The 17,985-nt window shown below is 41.6% G+C and overlaps 1 long non-coding RNA gene across 1 annotated transcript; it reads right to left on the bottom strand.

Annotated features, from left to right (window-relative positions):
* Window positions 1-1,864: 1,864 nt before the first annotated feature.
* On the bottom strand, window positions 1,865-15,327 carry LOC142475579 (uncharacterized). The gene is made up of 2 exons (XR_012791013.1): window positions 13,558-15,327; window positions 1,865-2,335 (listed from the first exon to the last, which is right to left on the bottom strand). It is a non-coding gene; the product is annotated as an uncharacterized LOC142475579 (long non-coding RNA).
* Window positions 15,328-17,985: the final 2,658 nt, after the last annotated feature.

A 17,985-nucleotide genomic window follows, 5' to 3' on the forward strand; every position in this document is an offset into this window, starting at 1 on the left:
ATTGTACTGTAATCTACAGTACATTGGCAAGACTAAAAGACCACTAAAGATGCATATGCTAGAACATCTGAGGAATGGAAAAAAAAAATATACCAAAGATTCCGGCCAAAGGCATGCCGCTTACTCCGCTATTAAAACACTTTAAAGAGATACATAATAATGATCCTGATTGCATTACATTTAAGGGACTGGAACATATACAAATGAATAGTAGACAGGGAAATAGAGAGAACCATTTATTAAAACGTGAACAGTATTGGATTTATGAAATGCAAACAAGACATCCTATTGGTTTCAATGAACTTATTGAATTAACTCCATTTTTAAGATGATAAATGTTTAGATTAATTTTCAATTTCTATTTGGTATTACAGCAGTCTCTCTTTTTATGGTATTTGAATCAATATTTATGTATATGGTATATTTTATATATAAAAAAATTTTATAAGTCTTTTTATAAGCTATTTATACCAAATGCCATGCACTAATTAATTATCTACATATGATGTGGCATGAGCATGGAACAATGAATGGTATTTGTTTTCTTTTCTTTTTACGTTTTGTACCATATGTGATGGTCTTATGCTGTGTTGTTATGTCTGTGTGAAGCATCATGTTCTAGGTTTATATTTATTAATTATTACTTATAGCTGTTAGCCCGTGAGTGCTGCAACATGTGACACACTGTAGGAAAGAGGTTGCATCACTTTGGCAAATCGTAGGCATGTAAAGGGTGTCTGGTCTGGCGTCTGAAATGGGCTGTCCTTACTGATTCCCTGCCACCTATAAAGACGCGCGGATGACGCTGGACGTGACCTCCTGACGAAGCACGTGGTGCGAAACGCGTAGAGGTCACGACAGGTCATCCTGCGCGTGTTTGCTGAGAGGCTGAGACGGAGCCTGCCTGAGGCAAAAGTGGCGTTTTTCACCTTCTGCAGTGCCGCGATCCGGATCTTGTGCGGTCATCCGTGGACCCCCACTTCTGCCCCAGTGTGAGTGTTCGTTTCCCCCCGTCAGTGGTATGATAGTCCTCTATGGCGGTTTTAACTTAAATTACCTTGGACTGTTGCTACATTGAATGTATATTTTTTAGTGTACTGTGTGTGTTTTACTGTTTAGGGTATCGATTTTCCAGGGTCCATATATATGGTCCATGTATCTGGGCAGTTTCACCTTTTACAGCTGAGGAGGGGTTGGATCCTCTCAGCTATTTTTGTGTATTTTTATTAATAAATAACATTTGTCTAATCCCTGGTGGGCTTCTGTGCATTTTTTCTTTTCTGTTTCTCAGGGTGTCCTCCCCCCTTTTTAGGGGGGATCACCTTTGAAGTGGGAGCATTTGGGGAGACGCTCCATGCACGTGCAGCAAAGGGATTTTCCAATCTTCATATCTGCAGCACGAGCGCTGAATATCCTTCTTTCTGCATATTTTGGAACATATTCAAGAAAGTATATAACCGCTGCAGATTAATTTCTGTGGGAATATCAGTTCTGACGAGAGACTCATGTTGATCCTAAGGTTAGGTTATTAAAAATATTTATTAATTTTCATATGTACGTTTTCATTTTAAAGGTGTTAATATAGTGCATTCAACTATACAGACAGACACACACACACACACCTCCCCCTGTCCCAGCAAATCTCACACACAGAGCCCATCTCCCTGCAAACATCACACCAATCCAACCTGTCCATGCACATCACACACACACACACACACACAACACACAACACACACACACACACACACACACACACACACACACACACACACACACACACACACACACACATACTGTGTCAGACACTCAATGTATATATCATCACATCTGTATGTATGTATATCAAAGAGCAAACACACAATTCTATTTGAATATTAAAATGTGTATTATTACTTTTTTACAGATTTCTTTCAAACGGCACTCCATTTCGAGGATTGGCATTCTCATTTCTAATGGGTAACACCACAGTTGGAAAAATAGTATTTCAGACTACAGTGCTATATACAGTGAATCTCACAAAGATCATACTGTATGCCATGTCCCACTATTGAAAGTTTGACTACAGTGGCAACAGAATTCTACAGTAAATGGAATTTCCCTAATTGTGTAGGCTGTATTGACAAGAAGTTTATTCATATGAAGAACCCAAAACATTGAGGCAGCATGTATTATATTTACAAACATTACAATTCAATTGTATTACAAGGTGTAGCAGATGCAAAGTGTAAATTTATAACAACTGATGTTGGTACTTTTGGAAAGCAGAGTGATGGAGGTGTTTTCAGAGCATCTTCTTTGTACAATTTGATAGAAGACAAAACTTTGCGGTTACCTTTGAACAAAAAGTTGCCATTAAGTACATCAAATGAGCAATTGCCACATGTACTGTTACCTGAAGATGCCTACCCTTTGCTTCCATACGTTATGAGGCCGTACAGTCGTCAGCGGTTAACACGAGAAGAAGAGCTTTCAACAGCTAGACGCTGTTACAGAGTTACATAGTAGATGAGGTTGAAAAAAGACGTACGCCCATCAAGTTCAAGTTCAACCTATGCTAAATTTAGACAACAGATACTTTATCCTATATCTATACTTACTTATTGATCCAGAGGAAGGTAAATAAAAAACCCCAGAGTCATATCATCCAATGATATCTCATAAGGGGAAAAAATAAATTCCTTCCTGAATCCAAGAATTGGCAATTGGATTAATCCCTGGATCAACATCCTTCCCATATATACTTATTTGGTATATACCTGTATACCTTTCCCATCTAAAAAGATGTCCAACCTTTTTTTGAACAAATCTATTGGATCTGCCATCACAGTTTCCATGGGTAATGAATTCCACATTTTAACTGCCCTTACTGTAAAGAAGCCTTTCCTTTGTTGCTGGTGAAATCTCCTTTCCTCCAACCTTAAGGGATGGCCCCGAGTCCTTTGTATTGCCCTTGGAATGAATAGTTCTTCTGAAAGCTCTTTGTATTGTCCCCGAATATATTATATGCGAGTGCGTGCGGTGCAAGCGCAGTTTGCGGTGCACTCTGCACGAGCAGGGTGCGGTGCCACTCTGCCTGCGCAGGGTGCGGTGCCACTCTGCGTGCGCAGGGTACGGTGCCACTCTGCGAGTGCAGTGTGCGAGTGCATGCGGTGCGAGTGCGCGCAGTGAGTGTGCGGATCGCGCTATAACGGGGTTGAGCTATATGTGGGGGGTTTTCCGGAAAATTAAATTAGACCTGCTGGCGCACTTAGTAAAAATTAATTGAACTGCAAAGGGTTAATAAACAAGTTAAAAAGCAGGGGTCCCAGTACCGATCCCTGAGGTACTCCACTCACGACTTTAGCCCAACCTGAAAAAGTTCCATTTATGACAACCCTCTGTTGTCTGTCCTTAAACCAGTTTTCAATCCAGGTGCATATATTTTTACTGAGTCTTGTGTGAAACCGTATCAAAAGCCTTTGCAAAATCTAAGTAGACCACATCAACTGCATTACCCTGGTCTAAATTCCTACTTACCTCCTCAAAGAAATAAATAAGGTTAGTTTGGAAAGATCTATCCTTCATAAATCCATGCTGACTATTACTAATAATTTTGTTCTCCATTAGCTATTCCTGTATATTATCCCGTATTAAACTTTTAAGTAGTTTCCCCACTATTGAAGTCAGGCTTAGGAAATGGAGTCCTTGAATATTAAATATAATGGTTTGGCTATTACTGAGCTTAACTCCTTGAGAACTCTTGGATGTATGCCATCGGGGCCAGGTGCCTTATTTACTTTAATTTTTTCAAGTCGCTTATGAACTTCTTCCTCAGTTAACCAATTGGTCATTAATATGGAGGTTGTGGCTTCCTCCTGCGGCACTACTATTGAACTTGATTCTTCCCTGGTAAACACAGAGACAAAGAATGTGTTTAATACCTCTGCTTTTTCCTTATCTCCAATAATCTGCCTACCCATCTCACACTGAAAGGGCCCTATATTTTCTTTTCTCATTTTTTTGTTATTAAGGTACTTAAAGAACTTTTTAGGGTTGACTTTACTTTCTATTAATATCCTTGACCTTACTTTCTATTGCAATCCTATCTTTCTGTTTTTTTACTCTTTGTCTTCTAGCAACATACACTTCAGAGATTAGCGCCCAGGTTTTTCTTCTTTTTCAGTAGAAACACCCTCCGAATGTTTAAGGAAGCAGGGTGTCTCAACCTTCCGTGCATATACTCATATTATAAAGCAACAGCTGGGACAATCGGTGGCGTAGTACGCTGACTCCACACTTAGAAGGTGGGTGGAATTAAAGGCGTTACTCAAACACCCATATAATATCAATTCCATTCTCTGGCACATTAAAGCAGTATACCTGGGTTCACAATCCCCATTCCCTCAATAAATCACTCCCTCAAACTTTGGGATCAGGTTAGAAAAAAGTACCTTTTATCCACAGGGCGCTGTTTAATGACTCCCCTTTTCCACAATCCGGAGTTCCCTCTTGGCCTTAATGGGCGCTCATTCAAGGAGTGAGAGTCTAGTGGTCTGGTCAGGGTCGGAGATTTAATAGCAAAAGATGGGCCTAAATCATTTGTGTCCCTTTCAGCAGAGTACGATTTGAGCGGGGAGAAATCTTTCACTACTTGCAGCTGAGAGATTTTGTGCGCACCTTTACGCCTAATGCCAGTTTAACGAGATTTGAGGAGATGTGATCTTTGACTGATTAGGGGAGTTAAGACATATCTTTGTTTTACTCATCCATTTTCCGTTACCAGCACCCGAGAGAGTTGTGAGTTTATACAGAAGTGGGAAACAGACTTTGGTAGGACATTAGATCCTGAGGAATGGGAGGCGATCATCGCGGCTGCCTCAAAAATCTCAATTTGCACGACCATCAAAGAAAATGCTTATAAGGTCCTATATTGATGGTATCTGACTCCAGCGCAGCTCTCGAGGATGTTCCCTGGGACCTCCCCATGTGTCCAAGAGGATACGGTCACCGACTCCTTTTTCCACCTGGAGCGGAGGAGCGTAGAGGCTGTCTCATCGGTGTTCTACTGACCACGAGTTGGCACCTTTTAACCTTTGTCTCTATTTATTTGCACCTTTGTATCTGTATATTAATCTGATTTGAGATTCTCTTCCCGCCCCCACCCTCCCCCCTCCTTAATTTTCTCTTGTTTCTGTATACCCTCACCTCCTTCCCCCCACCCCTCCCCCACATGATGGTTTTATTTTTACTATATGTAAACTCATCTCTTTTTGGTGACAGAATATTTTATAAAACCAATAAAATATGAGTATTACTTGTTTTCGTTTTTCAAAAGCAGTAAGAAGGAATAGTAAGAAGAAATGAAGTAGCGATGATGGCAGAGTAAATAGATTAAAACTGATAGGGTGGATGATGGAATCAAGAAAAAGGAGAAGAAGGAGGAGTTCGAGTAATTCTCTGGTAGACTGAAATCAGCATTAACATAATACCCATCATTTTTCATCATAAAGTCTCAAACTGATTTATAGACATAATAAACACATCACTACAGTAATTATTAACCCATTAGAATACAATAGAACTGAAGGAGTAATGGAGGTGAAATCCAGTGTATCCCTTAGCAATGATAGTGACTCACCCCTGTGTCACCTGACCTTTATTTCACTTACTTCTTTATCATGTTTCAAGAAGTTGTGCAAAGAATACAGAGAAAGGAAACATAATTTTAACCCTTGTTATTTGACTGACAATCAGCTGTGCATAGGACATTTTGATATACAGTATTTTAGCATTCTTTATTACCTGTCACATTTTTTCACGGCCCTAAACACAGTACGTATGGTACGTTAAACAGCTGTGTAGTCAATATTGACCCCTGTGTTCCTCCAGCTGTTTTTTTTTTTTTTACAAATAAATGATTCTTCGCCCAAAAAAATCAGACAACCCTGCATCGATTTGCAGGCAGCACAGCAGAGTGTTGAAGAAGCTGACATATCCAGCATTATCAACTCAGACATATGTCATCTACCATGAACAGCAGTAAATGAATGAGACTATGAAGATTGCATGAATTCCTAAATGGCTGGCATGCTCTTTTGAATGTAATAGAAGGTAAAAGTTTATTGGAATGTGCGAATACAATATGTTATATTTACATGTATTCATTGCTGGAAACTGTATTATGCTTCTATTTTCAAAAACACATTTTCTGCTTTGTCAAAAAGGTCTTAACTTCATCAATAATGCTATTTAAAAAAAAAATGTATTTCACAGATATCTTTTAGCATACAATGCTTCTACACCAGCCAGGGATTCTGGGTAATAACATACAAATGAGAACAAAGGGTCACCTTTGACTTCTTATCCATTTTAACATGGATACCTATAAGCAGACGCCTGCCGTATTACACAGCTTTCAGCACAGCCTGAGGTAAAGAAGTGCATAGCCAGTAAAGCTCTTACAGACAGCTGTTTCAACCTATAGGGAAAATAACCCACCATTCCACACTAAAGATGTCCTAGAGTTTATGAAGGGGTAGAACTTCCTGGAACAATTGTGATGCCAATGTTTGTTTCATGTCACTAGTGTATTTTTGATCTATTACTGTCATTCACTATGTCAACAAGCACTTTTGTTATCATTGCATTCATTAATAATAAATAAGACCCTATGATCTGAGGTACTTTTTGCTGTTGTGCAGAGTGCTGTCATTTTTCTACATTGTGTAAATGAGGCAGTGAACCAGAATACCCTAAAGCAGGGGTGGGCAACCCCAGTCCTCAAGTGCCACAACCGGTCAGGTTTCAGGTATATGTCAGCTTCAGCACAGGTGATGCAGTCTTCGACTGAGCCACTGATTGAGTCACCTGTGCTGAAGCAGAGATATCCTTAAAACCTGCATTTATTCTTGCACAATGCCGATGGCTTTTTAAAGAAGCAGTTAGCCTGCTCGTTTATCCCCCTCATAGCTTGATTTCAGGTCCAGGAACCCCGTGGTATGACAGTGAGGGGGTAACCAGGCTCAACAATAAATGTTAAGCCCGTCTGGTTACCTCTGATCCATGTATTGGGGTCGGGAGTGTCAGCTCTTGAGCCCAGTGATTGCCAACACATGTCTATAAATTATGCGACAATAAAGAATTTTTGTGTTTTTACCTTTCTAGGAGTGCCAGCGAGCAGAGATTGCTAGGCTATGAGTTTCAAGGGGTTTTTTTACGGAGAAAGTCTTGTCAGAATGTGTCTAGCTTGCTGAATTTGCTGGATACCCTAAAAAAGTACCCGGGAATCAGGTCGGATTCCCAGATACATTGAGACACATTGCTCCGGGAAAATCTCCCCTTGAAAATGCTTGCATGACTCACCGCTAGGATTCCCTGCTTTAGCACAAACCAGAAAAGTAAATGGGCATTGGGATGTGTGGTATCCCTAGAATGGTAAAGCAGTCCCTAGTATAAGCGGGGATGCCCAGTTAATTCCCAGGTCACCCAGAATCCGGTATAGGGGATCTGGGGGTACTCCAACCATACATAAGTTTGCAAGGAATTTTAAAGTCTAAATCTGGTATAGTGTGTGGGGAATATGGCTAGTAGGAATAAAAGTGCAAGATTCCTATTCTATTCCCCATAGCCATAAGACTTAGAAATGTTTTAAGTATATATTTTATTAAACCAGTATGTTTAAAGCGTATATATGCTTGTGCATGGTATCTGAGCTGGGACTTCCAGGTCCAAGGTTCCGAGAGACCCTTTGGCTACCAAGCTTGGTGCCATCAAGTCTGCTCAGGTCCCGGACATCAAAGTCTCAGGTTGCCAAGTGTGAAAGCCATTTGGGTACCAGAGTATAAAGCCATTTTTTAAGTTTTCCTGAATGTACTCGGACATGGCAGATAAAGGGTAGGATCTGCCATTGGGGAGAACGGCACCAGGGACAAGGTCAATGGGGCAGTCAAAGAGGCGATGAGGGGGAAGAATCTTGGACCGGACTTTATCAAAAACATCATGAAAACCAGCATAAACCTCAGGGAAAGGGACTTTGAGAAAATCAGCAGTCTCTAAACCAGCAAGGGAGAGAGTAACGGGAGCATAAGGACATTTTGTAGGTGAAGTCCATTGTATTAGTTGTTTGTCAGTCCAATCTATCAGAGATTGTGTAATTGTAGCCAAGGAAGGCCCAGGATTACCTGTACAGACGGGGAATGAATAACATCCAGAGATATTTCCTCCTTATGACCATCTTTCGTAGAGAGAGTGAGAGTCGTAGTCTCTAAGGAGATAAAGGCGGGCTGGATCGGACGACCATCAATAGCCTCGAGTCCGATGGGGACCGATTTACGTAAGAAAGGAATTTTGTGTGTGGTTGCGAATTCCTGATCCACGAAATTTCCCCCAGACCCTGAGTCGATAAATGCGAAAGCAGCAACATGGAAGTCCGTACCCTTAAGTACAATAGGCAACAGTATTCTTTTTGGCAGTTTTCTCTTAGGAGAGGGTAGAGAAGAAATGGTACCCACGGAGATCCCCTTATACCTCATTGGGCGTTGGCATTTCCCGGACGAGTCGGGAAACGATGGGCCAAATGTCCAGGCAAGCCACAGTAGAGACACAGTTCCTCATTTCTCCGGCGCTGTTTCTCCGTGAAGGACAACTGATGGCTGCCTAACTACATGGGTTCCGAAGGTTCTGGGACAGGAACATAGGAAGAAGAGAGAGCAGGAAAGGCAAACATAGGCGGGGAGGAGCGTGTACGATGGCGTTCATTGCGTCTCTCCTGGAGGTGTATATCCACCCTTATACATGCAGAAATGAGATCCTCGAGGTCGGTAGGTCTTTCAAGGGCGGCCAATTCATCCTTCAAAGAACCGGAAAGACCCTGCCAGAAAGCTGCAGTTAAGGCCTTGTTGTTTCAACCTGTCTCCGCAGCAATGGTCCGAAATTCAAGAGCGTATCTTGCCACAGTTCTGTTACCCTGAGTGATATGAAAAAGAGATGAGGAAGCAGTGACCTTACGGCCTGTGGTATCAAAAACCTGTTGAAATTCTTTCTTGAAACTACCAAAGTTATGAGTACGTTCGGATCTCAACTCCCAGATGGGAGAAGCCCATGCCAAAGCATCACCGGTCAGCAAAGCAATAATGTAAGCAACTTTCGATCTGTCTGAAGAAAAGTGAGAAGGGATTAATTCAAACTGGATATCGCAATGATTAAGAAAACCTGTGCATCCTAGAGGTTCACCTGCATATCTGTTAGGAGTAGGAATCCGTGGGTCCAGGGGTATAGTTACCTCTGAAGAAGAAGCATTTAAGGTTGCTGGCCTGATGATTCTGGACGAAGACTGTAGAAGCGAGACATTGACTAACTTCTAACTATGACTAACTATGTCTGTGTGTAACATCTTAAAGTGTAACATTGAAAGTGTGGAGATAATTTTGGAGATTAATCTTTAATCATGGATGCTCTCTGAATATCTGGACTAATACTCTGATTTCTTCAAACAGGTATGATTGGGGGGATTTCCATCTAACAATTGAAGGAACTTTAATCAAATTAACATCTAACTGGTATGACTGGGGTGATTTCCATCTAACAATTGAAGGAACTTTAATCAAATTAACATCTAACTGGTATGAGCTGAATAGGCAGACCCCTCCCTTAATTGTTAGACAAGTGAATGTGTTCAAGTATATAAGGCAGGCACTTTTGGCTGTGAGCCATATGGCTATTTGTAACATTGAAAGTGTGGAGATAATTTTGGAGATTAATTTGGAGGTAAAGATTGGAGGAAGATCTTGACTCTGCACAACAACAACTCTGCAGCTGTGAAAACTTTATTTTCTAAATGCTCTGATTCTTTGTACTCTTCCTATCCGCCAATACCTGGCCTGTTTCTCCTCCTGCATCTCACTATGCCCTCCCTATTGCTTTTCTGTTTACTGTTTCCTCACTCCTTTATGAATATCTCTGTTCTCTCCAACTTCCCCACTCCCCACTGGACCATTATTTATACACCTCTCTCCCAACAACTTCTTTACCCCTCAATAAAAAACACCCACACAAATCCTCTGTTCACACCCTCTATCTACTCCTTCCTGCTGCTGGGGATCTCCCCTAGGCCTGAACTCAGACATACACACCTGAACTCATCCATGCATCCCTGCCATCTCTTCCCCTGTAAATGGTGTTAACCTTCTGATCTAATACTCACTAATCTTAAAACTTACCCCACAAGTTAAGCATCCCAACAGCCTGCACTCATGGTTACTATCCCACAGTCGGCCACTCCTACCACCCATTGTGGCCAAGCACTGCCACACACAGCACTTATTCCCTCACCTGCTGTCTCTGTAAGTCTTCCATCAAACATCTTAGATTGTAAGCTCTTCGGGGCAGGGATTTCCTTTCCTATTGTCTGATTTTGCTGCACTTACTGTATTATTATAATTCCCTGTACTGTATTCTTTGTGAAGTGCTGAGTAAACTTTTGCGCTATATAAATAAAGACATACAATGCAACTTCTGGGTTAAATCAGAGACTTGGAAATGCTCAGAGATTGCGACCAAGGCTTGGCCCACCTCAGGGGGGGTCTATGTTTGTAGGGCTGAGTATACTGTAACACTTGTGCGAGACCACAAACAAGACCTGACCCCGGTACTGAGGTGGGAAGTACTGTGCCGCACACCCACAGCAGCGGGGGCGTGCCTAGAAGGCGGATTTTCAACGTAGCAGGGTCTGGGTTGGAGAGAGTGGGTTAATCCAATATACTTGCCGGCCTCCTGGGTTAAAGAGAGCTGCGTAGTCAAAGTCCGTAAGCCAATGGTCTGGAGAGGAGAGAACAGCGTAGTGGTGTTCCGTGAGCCTGGGTTGAGGAGAGGAGAAGTAACCATAGTAGAAGCAAGTCGGGTTGGTACACGAAAGGTCAATCTGCAGGGATTCAGGAATGAGACAGGGCAAGGCAATACACAACGAAGGAACCGCACAAGGCTAAAAAGGTTATGCTCAGCAATGCATCTGAGCACTAGCAGGGTATTTATGAGACAGGAAGCCAATGGCACAGGAGGCGGAGCAGAGGCGCGGCCCCAGCAGAGGCTGGGATAGGTGCAGGAGATCAAGGGGCTCGTTAAGGCTTGACACACAGCTGGAGATCGTTACGCAATGTCACGCATGCCGCACGCGGAGGAGGCACGGCGCGTCCGAGGGGGTGGAGCCAAACTCTGTAACGATGCACCTAAGGAGAGGGGAGCGGAGGAAGCAACAGCTGCAGTACTGTTGGTAATAGAGGAGGGAACACACTGCAAGGGACGTGTTCCCCGATTCCTCACACATTTGAACTCCAATTTCATCTCCTTGATTGCTTATATATGTTCTCCATTAAGAGAGCACAGTTCGCTAGTATTTTTTAATGAAGCAATTAGCATAAGGGTATATTAACCATTAGGGTAGTTATGGGCGGCACACTCCTGATGAAGCCGTGATTCGATTGGGCGAAACGCGTAGAGTGGGAGGATCCCTCTATCTTTGAGCACGAAAGGAAGCTGAGCAAGTAGGAGACGTGCTGATGATCACCAGCCCACCACAGAGGCTGAGATAGTGACCTCATTCCCGGAATACGCGAGGACTTAATGAGAAGTCATTCTCACCAAAGCCACAAGAAGGGCTTTTCACACGTGCGCATGCGTGTGTGGAAACGGCCACAAGAAGACTACACAAAGGCTCCAATTAAATTAATAGCTTTGGGGGAGGTGTCGATAAGCATTTGAAATACTTTAGGATTTGTGTGTGTGTCTGTGTGTGGCTGTGGGGGAGAGGGGAGGTGTGTATGCAGGATTATTAGTTCAAAGAAATCTTATGAACAGGCAAACAAGATCTTATCTTGCATCAAATGGGCAATGGATGGAAGGGAAGTAAACATAATTATGCCCCTTTACAAAGCATTAGTAAGACCACACCTTAAATATGGAGTACAATTTTGGGCACCAATCCTAAGAAAATACATTATGGAACTAGAGAGAGTGCAGAGAAGAGCCACCAAATTAATAAAGGGGATGGACAATCTAACTTATGAGGAAAGGCTAGCTAAATTAGATTTATTTACATTAGAAAAGAGGCGTCTAAGAGGGGATATGATAACTATATACAAATATATTCGGGGACAATACAAGGAGTTTTCAAAAGAACTGTTCATCCCACGGGCAGTACAAAGAACTCAGGTCATCACTTAAGGTTGGAGGAAAGGAGATCTCACCAGCAACAAAGGAAAGGGTTCTTTACAGTAAGGGCAGTTAAAATGTGCAATTCATTACCCATGGAGACTGTGATGGCAGATACAATAGATTTGTTCAAAAAAAGGTTGGACATCTTTTTAGATAGGAAAGGTATACAGGGATATACCAAATAAGTATACATGGGAAGGATGTTGATCCAGGGATTAATCTGATTGCCAATTCTTGGTGCCAGGAAGGAATTTATTTTTCCCCTTATGAGATATCATTGGATGATATGACTCTGGGTTTTTTTGTTTGCCTTCCTCTGGATCAATAAGTAAGTATAGATATAGGATAAAGTATCTGTTGTCTAAATTTAGCATAGGTTGAACTTGATGGACCTACGTCTTTTTTTAACCTCATCTACTATGTAACTATGTAACCTTTCACTGGGCGACTTGTGATGTTTCCTCACAATACACGTGCATAGATCACACAAAAGGAATCCAGGAAAGATAGAGCACTTTCTTCAATTAGATCACAAATTACATCATTCACAGAGACTATTTATTTTAGCATGTATTAAATTTATTCTAACGCACAATTATTTTTTGATTGAGAGCACTTTCTATCTACAGATCTGTGGAACGGCCATGGGAACCAGATTTGCCCTTAGCTATGCTAACCTTTACATGGGGTTGTGGGAGAACATCCATGTTTGGGGTGACGCTCGGCTGGGGGTGGATCTGGTGTTCTATGGCCGTTTCATAGACGATATTATTATTATTTGGGATGGTGATCAGGAACTCCTGGAGGAGATTCTGTTATATTTCAACCATAACCAAATGGGTCTAAAATGTATTCACACCATACATCCAAATGAAATAGTGTTCCTAGATTTGGATCTATTTATAAGTGAGGATTATAAAATCCAGACCAGGGCACATTTCAAATCTGTATAAACCAATAGCTATTTACAATACGGTAGCAATCATTACAAGAAATGGTTGAATAATGTGCCGAAAAGCCAATTCCACTGGATTTGGCGCAACTGCTCAAGGTACTCTGATTTTTTGGAGCAAGGGCAGGATCTGTCAAACAAATTCATAGAAAAAAGATATGATAAGTCTACTGTAGATAAAGCATTTTTTGATGCCAGTCAACTGGAACGACGTGTGTAATTGGAACAATCAAAGGAAAATTTTGAATCATTGCATGTTACAAGTGATAGGAAGGATTCCCAAAAAAACAACCAATAGAATAAACTTATCCCCAAATGTATTACTCAATTCAATCAATCTGCATATCAGATTAAGAAGATATTGAATCGTCAATGGAACATTATACGTAGTGATCCAATAATAGGCTCCCAATTACCTGAGGCTGAAAAAGACATTTAGTCCATGTGGTATATAGTTCTTATATTGTCCAATTCCTTGAGGTGTTAGCAATTTTTTTGACCAGTCTGCTTCTCAATAGTCCCCCTATTATGGATTAGAAAAAGTACAAGATAGCGCAGTATGCCTGGACTGGAAGGTCTGAACTGAACTTGACACAAAATGTCTACTTACAAGATGTTTCTTGTTAGATTTGGTAGAGAGAATCTGTGCTTGAACCTCTTCTTCTCCTCAACTGTCACGAATCCCACGTGCAGTTGTTCAATCGCCTTCACCTTAGATTTCCTCAGATGACCGGTGATGTTTGACCCAGAAGAGGAGAGAGTACAGCAGAGATAGTGCAGATAGTATAACAATTTTATTAAAAATGACTGCTACAGCCAAAAGAACACTCACATGTGAATGCTGCATATAAAACAACATTAGGATGCCGTCCGCTACTTGTAATGGAGTCCCCTTAGTGCCGCAACCACCTGAGCATTAGTACCGACCCTCTGGAGTGGGCTCCGGTGTGTGGGCTCCTGTGCTACCAGGAGTCAACGGGCTCGGGGTGCTAGTCTCTTAATAATACAGCATTCACTGCCGCCAGGTAGCCTAACTGTTGCTGTATCTCACTGCGCAAGACCTATCACTAAAATTACAGCTATTATACTATACATACTCTCTCCCCTGGCCAGGGGGTAGTATTATTAGTATTTACACACGCTGACTGCAGTCCTCATTCTTGAGGATTAATAGCAATTTGACACTGCCACATCATTAGACCGACAATAGGGGTCTATTCAGAAGTAGCTGGCATAGTTCCAGATTTTTACTCAGAGAGCACTTAAAGATAAACTAGGGGTTTAACACTGAGATCACAAGGGTATAGGATACAGACTATACCATTAGATACTGTAGCTACATATGGGACTGCATAACTATCTCATTATTAAAGTCCCAAGCTCCTTTAGACAGTTATCCCTTATTCTGCTCCCTTTTTATTCATCCCATTGCACTATTTATTTAAAATATTTTTTGAGTAAAGATTATTTTAATATTGACATTTACCACTAATGATACTTGAGTGCTAATTTAAACTGAGTTCTTTTCTCTTTTGTTATACTGTATATCATCCCACATCAAGGAATTGGACAATATAAGAACTATATACTGTACCACATGGACTAAGGGTCTTTTTCAGCACCAGGTATCCTTCTTATCCATTACCATTAGCCATATACAAGTTGTGGAGATAACTTGTGTTGTGGGACACCTCGACAGCTCCAATTTATATTTTATATTATAATCACTAATTGTAAAATTGTATGTATTAACACTGTATTAGTTTAGCACTTACAGCACATTCAAAGGTCAAGTGCTGAAAGGTTCAGGGTGTTTTAGTTCGTTTTTCACATACAGTATTATTCCCAATTACCTGAGAATGCACCCATAGGGGGCTATACACTAAGGTCAATAGCTTTGCGTTCTGATGTTCCAAAAAAAGCAGGTTCGTTAAAAAGTGAGGCCGGGGACGCGATTCACTAAGGCCTTGAACCCATTTCTTAACGTACCTGCTCAAAATAGCTCAAAACACCCACAGCGTACGTGTTGCTTTTTTTCCCCCTGCTAGCATTCTTAACCTTTCCGTACGCTAGCTGATAGAAAAAAAAGCCGCTTGTAACATTTGCATGGAGATTCTGTATCTCCATGCAAGGCTGTTACAGGCGATCGTACACTAAATAAATACATTTTAATAATAGTGTACATGAGCAGGGGGTCTCAGGACCTGTACCGCATTGGTTTCAGGTCCGAGGACCCCCTACTTCAGGAGATACAGGCCCCGTTATGGGTTGCCGGTATCCCCTGCACTTTAAAGCTCCCGCGTCACGTGACCGGGACATTTAAATTCTGCAGGGGATACCGGCACCCAATAAAGGGGCCTGTATCTCCTGAAGTAGGGGGTCCCCGAGGATGAAACCAATGCGGTTCAGCTCAGGAGACCCCCTGCACATCTACACTAGTATTAAAACACACATAACAATAAACAATAATTCGCGTAGCGGCTATCCGCTATGGTAATGAAGCTGCATTAATGTACATTTTAATAATAGTGTGCGGGAGCAGGGGGTCCCCTGAGCTGAACCGCATTGATTTCTGCCTCAGAGACTCCCTGCGTCCCGAGTTACAGGCCCCATTATGGGGCATCAGGTGCCAGTGTCGCCGCCATCTTTATAGCATTCAAGACGCGATGTGGGCTCTATAAAGATGGCGGCGACACTGGCACCTGATGCCCCATAATGGGGCCTGTAACTCGGGACGCAGGGAGTCTCTGAGGCAGAAACCAATGCGGTTCAGCTCAGGAGACCCCCTGCACATCTACACTAGTATTAAAACACACATAACAATAAACAATAATTCGCGTAGCGGCTATCCGCTATGGTAATGAAGCTGCATTAATGTACATTTTAATAATAGTGTGCGGGAGCAGGGGGTCCCCTGAGCTGAACCGCATTGATTTCTGCCTCAGAGACTCCCTGCGTCCCGAGTTACAGGCCCCATTATGGGGCATCAGGTGCCAGTGTCGCCGCCATCTTTATAGCGTTCAAGACGCGATGTGGGCTCTATAAAGATGGCAGCGACACTGGCACCGATGCCCCAAACCGGGGCCTGTAACTCTGGAAGCAGGGCGTCCCTGAGGCAGAAATCAATGCGGTTCAGCTCAGGGGACCCCCTGCTCCTGCACACTATTATTAAAAATACATTAAAGCAGCTTCATTACCTTAGTGGCTATCCGCTAAGGCAATGAAGGGGTTAAGGCACATTAGCATCTTTATTGGGGACAATTGCCCCCAATAAACATAGCAATATACAACACACATCCCACCCACCCCCTAACACATACAGTACACATACTGTAATGGTCCAAAAAACTATTATCTACATATGGATAATAATGCATTTGCCCATTTTAAATACATATAAATTACAATAAATACAGTCAATATATATTACACTTACCTTTTACAGACACCCACGATGAAGGCCGTCTTCATCCTCATCTTCATCCTGCCCATGTCCCTTCGGTGCTGCAAAACATACACAAGAATAAAAACATTCAATGTAATGCCCCCTAACCCCTTAATCACCATAGCGGTTATTAACCACTACAGTCATTAAGGGGTTAACCCACCCTCACCCACCACTCGGGAGGCCTACATACCCTCCCCCACTAACCCCCTACCCCATGAGGCCTAACCATCCTCACCCACTACCCAGCCGGGAGGCCTACCCACATACCCTTGGGGCCAATACCCCGTTCCCCCGTTTAAATTGTAAGCGATTATTCTTTCCTTCTATATTATACTATATTATACTATATTATACCAAGTATCCAGATCATAGTATTAATTATAGCACATAAAGATTGATGTTTGGGCATAAAGGTTAATAATGAGATAGTGATAAAGAAATTATATGGTTAGAAATTAGCTGTTCATTTTAGATTTTTAAATTTTAGATTTTAAAAATCACCCAATGTGACTCAAATCTTGATCACCAAGGAGTGTAAGTGTGTGACCAATACTGTGATAATCTATATATTTATACATAGTAAAGAACCATGATAATACATGAACCTTACGTAGAACGAGTTTTGGGAGGAGCCAGAGGGGTACAGAATAACTGTAAAAAATGGAATGAAGCTTGAACAGAAGAAAAACTGCCTCGTGGTCTCAATATACTTGTTTGTAGTGATAATTGTGTAAATAATTTTATATTAAATTGTTTAGACTTCCACTCTACCTGAATGTATGAATTAACAAAATATATGAAAGTATTAATAATAATGTATGTATTAAACAATTAAATATAACTATGTATTTATGTGAATGTCTACGTGTCTATTATATAATGTGATATTAAAGTGAATGTGTATTTAAAATGTATTATTATTATTAATAATAATATTAGATATAAAAATGAAAATAAAAATGTGAATGAAAATAAAAATAACTATTTGTCTCAATCCTTGTATAACTGATGTTATCCCTATCTGGGATCTCAACCAACACACCCGGAAACCACAATCTCAAGAGCCCACAACAGCCAAACCGCAGAACCAAAGACCAGAGGGAATGCAAGAAGCATTCAAACCAGACCTCTGGAAAAAGCTCCTATTAAAGATAATTTATACTATGGTGCTAACATCAATATGTCATTGTGTCCCCCGGGAGATATGGTTCCCAAAACGTATATCCAGTATGTTTCCCTGATACATAACCTTTTGAAACGATCACCTCCCATAATGGATGATGGGACGGACTCGATTCCCATAATGGACAAGGACTTAGGGTCCTTCTGATGGATGGTACATAAATGGCGAGAAAGGCTGTGTGTTTGGCAACCATGGATCACATTTCTGCGCTGC

The sequence above is a fragment of the Ascaphus truei genome, unplaced genomic scaffold (assembly GCF_040206685.1).
Source record: "Ascaphus truei isolate aAscTru1 unplaced genomic scaffold, aAscTru1.hap1 HAP1_SCAFFOLD_1279, whole genome shotgun sequence".
Classification (NCBI taxonomy): domain Eukaryota; kingdom Metazoa; phylum Chordata; class Amphibia; order Anura; family Ascaphidae; genus Ascaphus; species Ascaphus truei.